We start from the raw sequence: 12499 nt of genomic DNA, 5'->3' as shown, positions 1-12499 counted from the left end.
AACCAGAGATATAAAACTGAAGGACAAAGTATTATGTTTGGGCTTCAGAAATCTTGTTTGCAGTCCCAGAATCCTTCCAAAATTTGCTCCCAAATTCTAAATTCCAATGTGTAAGAGTAACAGGAGCCCTTTGTGTTTGTCTTACCTGAAAAGAAACAGATTGAGGGGAAAATGATTGCACATCACTGCAATATGTTAGCAACAAAAACATAGGGAAAAAATAAATCAATATGTTTCTATTCTATTGTATTGTATTCTATTGTATTGTATTCTATTGTATTGTATTCTATTGTATTCTATTCTATTGTATTCTATTCTATTGTATTCTATTCTATTCTTATTTTACTATAGTATAGTATAGTATAGTATACTATATAGTAATCTATTACTATATAGATTACTATACTTAGATTACTTAGATTACTGTACTTTCATTACACAGATACACACAAACACCAGTGGTGGGTTGCTAATCCCGTTCCAACTGGTTCAGTTGGAATGGGGCCGGCGGCGTCCTCGTGCACGCGCGCAGTTCACGCATGTGTCTTAGCGCCTGCGCGATGCTCCAGCTGCTCGCGGAAACTCACGCAGGCACTGTATGTGCTATGCGCCTGCGTGGAAGCGCAGAAGCCTTCAAAGACCGGTAAGGAGCGCGGGCAGGCAGGTGGGCCTTTCGCCATTCCCGGAAGTTACTTACTTCCGGGTTCGCCGACCAACCGGTTCGCGGGGACCCTAACCCTAACCCACCCCTGACACACACACACAAACACACACACACACACACACACACACAGATATATATGCTCCCTCCCATATTTGGGCATACCAGGGGTTGTGACACAATACATACCTATTTCCCTGGCTTAGTGGCTAATACAACTGCCTAATATGTAATACAGCCCAGGTTCAATTCCCAGGAAGGGTATGGCTAGCTGATGAGAGCTAAATAGCTTGAAATAGATCTATACTAGTCTCGCTTTATTTATTTATCAGCACAAATGCAACACACACACACACACACATACACACACACACACACACAACCAACAAGGTCATAGGCTACAAATTGGTCAATTGGTACCCTATTTGCAATACTTGACACTTGTTGCTTCATATCTTGTGAATCTCTAGAAACAATTGGGAGGGCAGTTACATTCTGATGTTTTCCTTAGAACAAGACATATCTAACAAACTATAGCAGGAAAAGGACTTCTAAGTCATTATCCAGTGATTTTCTAAATCAGGCATTTATTGCATATGCCATGTTTTGGCTAGTCAATGATAATTTCAATTTAATATCAATTAGTGTCAGAGACATGACATTTTGATTGAGATCCTTCATGCCAGAACCCAGAAACTGATTAAAAATACTTAAGAATATCCATTATCCCTAATAGTGCATTTATTTCACAATCTAGATATGGTACTATCTAAGACATTTTATGTAGCCTAAATTTTTCTAGAAGTTTTCCCTTTATTAGTAGATTATTAATATGAGCATAATGCTTTTTCTTAATTTTTCATGTTTGAATCATCCAGGCTCTGAACCTGCCTATTTTTATAATTTTTCCTAAAACATAGAACATACTTTCCTTAATGAATCTCTGAAACATTACACTAATCAAAAGAATCCAATCTCAGAGGATGTATTGGTCAGACTTTTCTGACCTAACAGATAAGTCTAAATTACAGGACTGGGTTCCAATAGAGATAATGAATGACTTTATGGCTCACAGATGCTCATTACACCCTTCTGAGTTCCCAGTCTTCTTCAATAGTCACAAGGAGCTTCACCGTCTACATGTTGCTTTATTATCTGCATTTCCGGGAATGTTTGTCTATAAGGTATCATTGTTAAAATTAAAGGACCAGCTGGTGGAGCAGTTCATTTTAAATATCTGAAATAGATTAAGAAGAATAAGTATTAATGCTCGTTATCTGCAATGAATCCAATTGTAGCTTAAATAGATTAAGAAACTTAGGAATGTAAGAACTTGCCTTATAACGGGTGTTTGGTTCAGTATTATCTTTCCTGGCCGACAGCTGCTTTCCAGAGACATAAACCAAGTAAAGATTTATACCAGATGGTATGTAAAAAAAACTTTTTTAAAAGCTATAAATGGCAAAGAATGAATCTGGAATGTCTCCAAGTAAAGCCATGTTTGTGAGCAGTTTCTTCTCGAGTTTGTTTGTTTGTTTATTAGATTTCTTTAGCTGCCAGAGGAAATCTGGGCAGTAAATACAATAAAAACACAGTACATTAAAAAGGCAATTTAAAACAATAAACAACCCTGAGGCCATTATAGTGCTCACACATATACACAAACCACCCCATGCCAAGTCTATCTATATACTGATTCCACATGAGGAAAAAGCTAGGTCTTCAGAGCTTTCCTGAAAGCCAACTGGTTTGGGATCATCCATATCGCTAGAGGAAATGCTGTTCCATTATGCAGATGACATGAAGGTGTACTTCCAATGGCAAATATTTTGACATTGTTTCACCAAGAGTATATCCCCATCCTGCCAGATCTAGTAAACTGGGGAGAAATCATTAGGATAAGTAGGTAGATTAGAATAGTTCCATACATAATCTGACGTATGTCATGTAAGATTTTAAATGTGATAACTGCAACTTTAAATTGCATCTGGAAGTTTACTGGGAGATCATGCAGCAGTGGTGTTACATGTGAGATGATGAAGGTATGAGGGGTAATGAGCTGTTTTCCCAATCTAGAAAAGCAAACAGTAGATACATAAGGTGTATCTATTCAAATACTATACTTGGCACCCCTGCCACTGTTTGAAGAAGTGAATGATGTATTATCACTATACTGATAGTGCTCAACCCCAGCTAAGAAAACCTAACCAAGTAGTTTCATGTAGATATTAAATAGGAAAGGGAAGAGACTTAATACCTGAGGCACCCCATAAAGCAGGGACAACGAATCCACTTGGGTATGATCCGATCCAAGGTTAAAATTACATGTTTATTCCAGGAGCATCAATAATTATTTATTTTTATTTACTTATTTATTAAATTTGTATGCCACTATATATTCCGCAATCCATCTGTTACTTCATTAAATTCATCAGATACTGATGGACTGATTAAATAGATTTCTTATCACTCTAGTGGAGAGTAGTCACAGACCTCATCAAAGCAAACAGGAAATGACCCCACCCATCACAAGGATCTAATGACAATATCTCCCATTGTTGAAGGTTCTGGTTTTTTTTTAAATCATGGTTTTGCAAAACAAATAAATATAATTGCTCCTGTAATGCTTTTAAATACTTAAGCAACTTTTTATTTCTAATTGTAATCTTAAAACTCTATACATTTGAATTTTGTAAGCAAAAATGTGAACTTCAGGATTAATGACTCATGAAACAATGATCTATATTTAACTGAATGGTTAATTAATCAAGCTTAATATCAGGCCTGCAGTTATATTCCTTTTAGGATTTTGGGCATGCCACACTCTCTCTTATTTTCCTATGCTGTTTCATTAGTGTAGTAGTTGGGAGGGAGGAATAGAAAGGAGTAGAATTGTGGAATGTATTGTCATTCTTTTCTAGAAGCCAAGGTCATCTTTTGTCTCCGCACCTCTGCATCTGACCGGAACTAGTTGGGTGGAAATGCTAGTGTGGCTGAAGAAGATTGGACCATGTGATGGATTTATGGGTGTGGGGATAAGATCATGAACTTTCAACTGGGTGAAATCCCAGGAAGTTTTCAGAATTGGGATTTTCCACAGATGTGCCAACATGTCTGTCTTATTAAATTGGAACTTTAAGGATAGCTTTGCCTTGGACTCTGATTTAATTCTGCATGATATTTGGAACTCTGACACTTAATTTCTGGTGATAAAATAAACCATCTATTTCTTTGCAACTATATGGATGTAGTCTGTATAATCTGTTTCTATGACTTTTTCCAATGTCTAGGACTTTTTTTCAACTTTCCTATTTAAGCTAAACTATAGATTTTCTGGTTGTTTCTCATCTTAATACTCCCAGGTTTAACATTTCATTTTTGGAGATTGGCCAAGGTTGACTTGATGTTCCTTCATACTGTGTCAATGAAATTTATAGGATGTATGCATAACTGTTAGAAGATGAATTTTGCAAAGTGGTTCTCCAAATGGTTTAACACAGTCCTAGAAATAGAAATAATCCTGGACTGTTTTATGTAAATCAGTACATATCAGACAACACATGCCCTATATTATTTGTATTATAATGGAGCAAAATAGAGGAAAAGCACCAGAGCTTCACTGATGGATTAAGAATGGGAAGATCTAGCCTCCCTTAGATTTGGGACCCATCTGGATGACCATGAGCCACACACTTTCTCTCAGTTCCTGGTCAAGGAATACGGAGCTAGCCTTGGAGATGGGAAAGATATGAGTGAACTATTAGGAGGAGTTTTGCAGAGAAGTGTATATAGTACTAAGAAAAAGCAGAATTTGGAAAAGAAACTGAAAATAAACTCTGTTTGTTTATTCTCAGTTGCTATGCTGCAATTGATCAATTGCAAGAACACTATGAAAAAAGTTATCCATACACAATCAGCAAAACAGCCCAAACTATGTCATCCATCAACATGGACATTGCAATTTGCCCTCTATTTTCTCATAAATCAAGTCATAATCCCACAAGGAAGAAGAACAGTTCATGAAGAGTCAAGATGGCAGCATTTATTGGCAGAGTGAGAGAAATGTTCCCTCTAGTATACAGTAATTATTTTGACTCAATGAGAAATAAAGAAAAGAAGAGATGGTAGTGGAAACCTGGAGAGTGTCTGCTTCACTTCATTACTATTCCCAAGACTAAAGACACACATATGCTTTTTATTGAAAAGCCAATAATTCTGAGTCTTGAGACAGGTGAAAACTTAAATGACATTTGCAAATTCTGATTTATGTTCCTGCTTAACTCTGAAACATGTTTGTGATGTAGTTCTACAAACTTACTCAGATTAGTCATCAATGTCCATGTATTTGTAGTGTCTTATTCCAAGACTTTCACTGATCTTATTTTATAAATGAGGACTTTTGGTACTAATTTATAGAAATATCAGATTATCTTTTATTTATCAAGCAAAACTCATGTCTAAGTTTTTTCCTATGTGGAATGCTGTTTTAAAGGAAAACTTTTCAAATAATATTGTGAGGGATTGCAAAACATCACATTTATTTAGTTTTGTAAACTTTTGAGTTATACTGTCTTCCTAGAAACTTTCTCACAAAAGCATGGCCACAATCTCACCGGTAAACTTGTAGCATCTATTAATTTTTCAGCAAATTAATAAATGTATTGGTTCAGTTACACTACTTTAGTGCAAGATTATAAAAAATATACATAGCATTTCATTTGGCTACAAAATCTGTATAGATTCCTGAATAAAAAAAAGGAATATTAAAAGATTAAATAGATTGGACTGGATGAACTAAATGGATAAATCACATCAATGTTAAAAAGTGATCATGAAATGCCATATCAATAAATCATCCAAATTTATCTGGATCAGGACAAGAAATTTAGTCTTCTGAGCTTTCAAACTGTCTAGACTTGTCTCTAGCAGAATTTGTTCAAACCTAGACAATATTATTCTACAATTTTCCATAAGGTGGCCACCATCATCTTCTTTGGTATTGATAAATGTTAGTAGCTTTTAAACACTGATCACTACAGTAGTGATAGGCTTGGAAATAAACATAGTTAGAACAGAGAAGTAAAAAATTGTCTTAACTTTTCTAATTTTTCAAAATTATCTCACTTCAGATTTAACTCATGATAACACATTTTTTTCCAAATCAGTTTTTATAAGCACCTGAGAGTAGGACAAGAAGCAATGGGTGGAAACTAATGAAGGAGACAAGAAACTTAGAACTAAGGACAAATTTCATGGCAATTAGAAGTTAATCAGTGGAACAACTTATTTCCAGAAGTTATAAATGCTCCAACACTGGACGTTTTTAAGAAGAAATTGGATACTAATAGAAAAAGGCATTTTTTATTGTTTTGGAATTATTTGTAATTTATGAACATACTTTTTCATGGTTTGGAAGTATTAGTTTTGAGAAGTATTTGAGTGAGTTTTTTGATAACAAGATTAACATGAGTAAGCAATGTGAGATAGTTATTAGATTAGCTAACGTGATTCTTGGCTATATTAGAATAATTAATAATACATTAATTATTTCTCTGTATTCAGTGCTGGTGAGACTACATCTTTACTACAGTACTGTGTTCAATCTGAACATAAAAGTTTAGGACAGCATAGGACAGATTCAGAGGAAGCAATAAATATGGTAGAATTTAGAAGATGTCCTTGAGGCTAGCCTGGGGAATTTGAGATATTTAGTATGGATAAAAGAAGACTGAGAAGAAACATAATAATCGTGTTTATGTACCTAAAGCAAAAGTACTAAGAACGATTGTCAATGACTTTTTTTCTTGGTTGCAGAAACTAGAAACAGTGAGCATAAGTTGTAGCCACCTAGCAGGGGTGGGTTTCAACCGGTTCGCGGCGGTCCCTGCGAACCGGTTGGTCGGCGAACCCGGAAGTAAGTAACTTCTGGGAACGGCGAAGGGCCCAGCCGCCCGCCCACGCTCCTTACCCGGTTTTGACGAGTTCTGCGCTTCCACGCATGCGCAGGACGCATACAGCGCCTGCACGGTCCTCCAGGAGCAGCTGGAGCCTCACACAGATGCTAGTATGCATGCATGCTCTGCGCGCGTGCACGAAGACGCTGCCGGCCCTGTTCCAACCGAACCCATCCCTGCCACCTAGCTATTATTTAAATATAAGGAAAAATGTCTTGATGGCAAGAGCTGAAAGTGTGGAATAGTATACTTTAGATTTTTCCTTTCTGAGCATTTTTGAGGGCCTAGAGAACTACAATTCATTGATAGTTTAATTAGTTTTCCGGCAGACTGCAGATGGTTGAAATGAACATTGTGTCCTTGCCATTGTAGTTTCTATGATTGCATGGGTACACTTTGACTTATAACAAGTACTTTAATGAGTAATGAAAGCAAGGCTAAAATATAATTTTGACTTTATATTATTACTTCAAATCATTTAATAATATTAGTATTCTGTCACATTAAAATTATTATTTCATAACACTTGGAAAGATTTCAGATGTTCCGGCTTAATTATATTTTTTCAGCACTATTCTGAATCTCTTAGAAAAAAAACTATGGTAGAAGAGGAATTAAGTCCAGGTAAACTTTTAAAAATCTTTCAGGAAAGTCTTCAATAAAGCTAGAAATCTTAAGAAGCACTTGGGATACAGCAACTGGAAATAAATTTGGCAGAGAGAAGAAAGTCAAACAAGCAAGGTGTTCTTTTCATCTTATATGGATTGATGTGAAGAAAAAAATCAAGATACAATGATCTACAGTATCCTGCTTCTGAAAATGTCTTACTGATATCTGTTTCAAATTCTGATTCTTCAGCATTATTGAAGTTGCTTATTATTCAGAAACTCAAGTGTGCTACACAAAGTTCTTCCTCTTTTTTACATGCTTGTATTTTGTTGTTACAATCAGTGGATGTGGTTGGAAACAATCAGTGGAGAGAACAGAACATATAAAGTTGGATAAATTGTAATTTCAGTCAGAGCTATTATTAAACAAAGTTATGTTAAATTGCTCTTGGGAATTGTGACTAAAAGAATAAACATGCTTAATCATGTAACTCTGAGAACAAAGACTACATTTCTTCAAATTTCTTCCCTTTTATTTTTATATACTACAAGACTGTCTCTAAGGTTTGTGGTTCACTTATACCCAAGTACCACTTCCAGTTATATATATATGGATTTAGATTTTTCTTCCTACTCCCCTTAAATTAGTCTCTCTTTTTTGTATACAATGGTTTTCCATTTATTGTCTTTAAGGAAGAACCTGTTCTCACTAAAAGGGGGATCCTTTTTATTGTTCCTATTTCTCAAGCTGCCATGTCTTTTCAGATAAGCCATCAAAATTCAGCATGTTTTCCCAGAACTATCATTCATAGGGACACAAACATTTACAGTATTTTTGGAGTATAAGACACACCTTTTTCCCCCAAAAAAGAGGGAGAAAATTTGGGTGCATCTTATACACTGAATACAGCATTTTGGGGCTCCCAAAATCCTGTCCCCTTTGTAAAAATGGAGATGCAGAGGGTTTGGGAGGCTTACAAGTGCTCCTGGGGGCTGGGGAGACAAAAATAAGCAAAACATGGGCTGTTTTTGCTCATTTTTGGCCCCCCCCCCACTGCCCACAGGAGCACTCTACAAGCTCTCAAAGCTCTGCATGACACCCCTTTTTTGCAAAAAATGAGGCCTGTTGAGGGTTTGGGAAGCCTGCAGAGTGCTTTTTTTTAAAAAAAAAATTACTTCTTTAAAATCATGGTGTGTCTTCTACTCTGGTGTGTCTTATAGTCCGAAAAATACGGTATTTTCAAATAATTGCTTTCTCTTACCTTTGAACAGTGGAGCATATGAAAAACTAACTTTTTGTGTTTTTTTGAAAAAGAATAAAGATTAGGAATTTAGGTTAGGAATTTTTAGAAGAGTATTTAAGATGTCATTGTATCACTTGAGCACAGGCAAAGTAGCACAATAAGAAAATTACAGTGTTAATAATTTTTTGCACAACCCTGTGTGCGACAGTAGGATGGAGGAAACAATGCATGAAAAGTAGCGCATGACACATATCCCTATTTTATTACAGATCATTTCTCCTTACATCTGAAGTATTCTGTAATAAACGTAGAAAGTGAAGTAACAAGATGGTATTGTATCATCATTCATTATGAAAGTGCTGTTTTTGCTAAACGTTTTCTGTTAAAGAATAATCATAAGTAATCTTGATTTAAAACTGGGAAAACTAGTAGAGAAACTGAAATCACTTTTGTTTGTAGAAATTTCCCAATGTGTCTTATTGAGTTTGAAAAAAATTCACCAGTCTTTCCTTTTTTCAGTCAATAAAACTCTTATTTTGAAAGTTGCTATTATTTGCTTCAGGAGGTGCTCCATCACAATGTCATAGAAAAAATATCAGTTAAAAACCAAAACAAATTTAAAGAAGTTTTTTTTTTAATCCTTCATCTTTAGAAGCTGCATAAATCTGCAAAAGTGTAGCATTTGACAAGAAATTTAGAAACCATTTCTGGATCTTATAGTCTCCTAATTTATATCTTTGGCCATGCCAATGAAGAGCAAACTGATCATCAGTCAAAAGTTTAAAGAGTGTTTTCTAAATAAGCAGCAGTTTTCTTACAATAAAGCTTCTTCACTTTACATTACTAATCAGCAAGGCTTTTAATGTTCCTAAAATCAAAATGGATTTGGAAGGTGCATTTAAACTGAAACCTGGAAATATCGGTAATCTTTTGCTTTCATTTATTAAATTTACAAAAGGCCTTCAAACAAACATCTGGCATCAGACAAACACCTGGCAATGCAGCTGTAGTTTTTGCATTTGGAATAATAAGTACATAAGACAAATCCTTTTTTCTCGCCCTTTCTATTGCTCATGAAAGCTGGGGGAGGTAAGATAGAGCTTTGGATACATCTAGCTGTAAAGGATATATCTGTTCATTCCTTCTCTAGCATAATTTTTTTGCACAGTATGAACAGCTATACAGAATAGGTATTTTGCAGCTTCCATTTCTCTAGTACAGTGTTTCTCAATCTTGGCAACTTTAAAATGTGTAGATTTCAATTCCTAGAATTATGGGAAGTTCACATATCATAAAGTTGCTAAGCTTAAGAAACACTGTTCTATATATTGAACTGCTGAACAACTAAAGTGACACAATATAGCTGGTTTGGCTTCTCATCCATGATTAAAATCTTCATCGAGAATATCATGTGTCCCCTTGTGTGTTGGGGGAAGTGAGACTGCAAACATTGCAGCCTGATGGAAACAGAGTTTGAGCCTGAAATTATATTTGAGCCTTTATGCTTTATAAAAGTTAGTCAAAAAAAACTGTCATAGCCACTTAAGAAGCATGTAAAGCAAAGATACATTTCAAATGTAAGAAGAATGTCAGCATTTGGCACAGAGGATTATGGCTGAAAAGAGAAATGAATGCAAAATTAAAGAACTTCATGTAAAAATGCATTTGCTTAGGTGCAGAGGTAAACATGTCCCTGCTCTCTAATGTATACAGCAAACAATATGAAGAAATAGAAGACGAGTGTTAAATCTACTTGTAAAACATTTTACAACAATTTTTATTAATTACAAACTACAAAGATTACAGAGTTTAAAATAATATAAACTAAGAAAAATATAAAGAAGTAAAGAATGACCAAAGGCAGGGAAAAAAATGCACCAAATGACACAGTGCTTTGAGCAATCCTGTAGCCTGCCTGTTGTTCCTGTCATAAGATTTGTAGGTTGGTCTCAGCCACTCACAGGGGTTAAAGGCCATAGGCCGTGACCTGTTGATTTACCAAAGTATGATCAACCCACACAAATTATAAGCGTAAGAGAGTCCTGACAACTTCAATATGATAAGCAATGAGAGCAATTATTTGTGACATGTGAAACCAGTGTGAAAGCATAATTCTGTCACTGCATGACAAGGCATTATTAGCAGGGCAGGCAGCAGCTTGAAGGGGAAATGGCTTTCAAAAACTCAGGGAAAAAGGAGAGGGCAGAGAATAACCGAGCTACTCTAACAAATTGGGTCATAGCTTAGCTCCTCTGAGTAATGGGCTTTATACTTAGTAGAGGGGGGGCGAATGAAAAGAAAGGAAATTGAAGGCAGGAGCCTACTAAAGACTTACTGAAGTCATTACGGATATTGTTGGATGCAGATTTGTAAAAACTTATCTTTGTTTTTATCTTGCATACAAAGATGCAAGCAAACCTATTTTACATATAAGCAATCTATACTTTATGGATAAGCCTGGATCTAAGGAAATAGAAATAGTTTGTTCAAACAGAAATACTGAATTTCTGAAGATAAAACTACCAGGAAACTTTGGGTCTGTGTGTGTGTGTGTGGAAGTCCTACCATTCAATTTTACAAAGGCTCCTAACCTACTAGAAATAGCCTTTCAAGCTTTTTCTGGTCCTGGCTGTACACAAGTAACGTCCTACATTTGATATGTGTGACTGTACAATTTTAGATCACTGGTAAGTTATTTTTTTCTCACTTAAAAGAAAAAAAGGAAAGGAAAAGTAGCCCATTTTTTTCATTGCATAAATGTTCTGCTTGTAGGTGGAGGTTTTTATATAGGGCGTTGACAAATATAATTATTGTAGTTATCACTACAATACCTCATTTAGGTATCACACATCAGATTTGAGTGCTTCCTTTGGATTAATGACATATCTTGACCTAAGCATTGCCTGTATTCCATGGTTCACACAAATGGGATCGCTCTAGGAAAGTATTTCAGTTTGGAACTAACTCAAAAACAAAAAACATTCCCCTCAGTTTCATCTATCTTGATATTATCATGTGCAAAATTCTCATTCATTTGGTTTTGTTGAGTTTTTAGTGTTATCTATTTACTCCAAATGTGACTTCCAGGCAGCCCATGAAGCTCTAACTATCTTTATATTTTATCTATGCACAAAGACACAAGCTTCCCTGGCCAATGTGAGTTTGTTCATTCACATAAAATACTGGTAAAGTTTTGAAAAACAGCTGCCAAATTATCACAGACTTTATAAAGATGGCTAAAACAAATACATGTGATATTCTTGCTATAATCTGTTCAAGTCTCCAAAGTTCATAGTCAGTCAGAAAGAAAGGAACGGACAATTACCAAGTAACATTCTTGTACATTGGTGCTTTGTAAAATGTTATGGGTCCATGGCAGCTATTTTGAGAAGTAACATATTCCACAACACTTTCCCCATTGTGTTCCACATTTGGAAATTTCCTGTTGACTTAGTACACAGATCATTAATTTTAATACTTATTTAAAGGGGTTTTCCTTCCATACAATTACTCTGAACACAAAGTATTATCACATGATGTGACACCTCCATGATATAATGTAATTTGGTTTAAATATTATTGAATCAATTTTATTAAAATCAAATGTAAAAGGTAGCATGTGATGGTTGCCTTTTCTTCCAATAATTGGTTTATAGGCTCCTTTGTGGATAACAAGGAAGATTTGTTATCTATTTTGTACAAAATTCAAAGCACAAAATTAATTTTAGGCTAAGTTTAAAATAACTAGCCATAGACAGAGAAAGCTTCAAACTCTGATAGCTAGTTCCAAATAATCTTTTCCAAATAAACTTTCATGTTTTCTTGATTGCTTTAAATAAATTGAAATGATAATAGTGATTATTAAATGGTGTCATTTAATACTTTAAAAGTTTTTAAATTAGAGTTGATTTTGTGCTTCGTTATGGTTTGCTAGGATTAAGACAAAAGTTTAAAATGTAAAGTGCTGAAATGACCTTTTTTTTTCAAACCCAGATTATTCTCACAAAACCCTACTTTACTACCAGCTGTACA

This window comes from Thamnophis elegans, chromosome 10 (assembly GCF_009769535.1).
Source record: "Thamnophis elegans isolate rThaEle1 chromosome 10, rThaEle1.pri, whole genome shotgun sequence".
In the NCBI taxonomy this organism is placed as follows: domain Eukaryota; kingdom Metazoa; phylum Chordata; class Lepidosauria; order Squamata; family Colubridae; genus Thamnophis; species Thamnophis elegans.
This window is presented reverse-complemented; position numbering follows the sequence as displayed.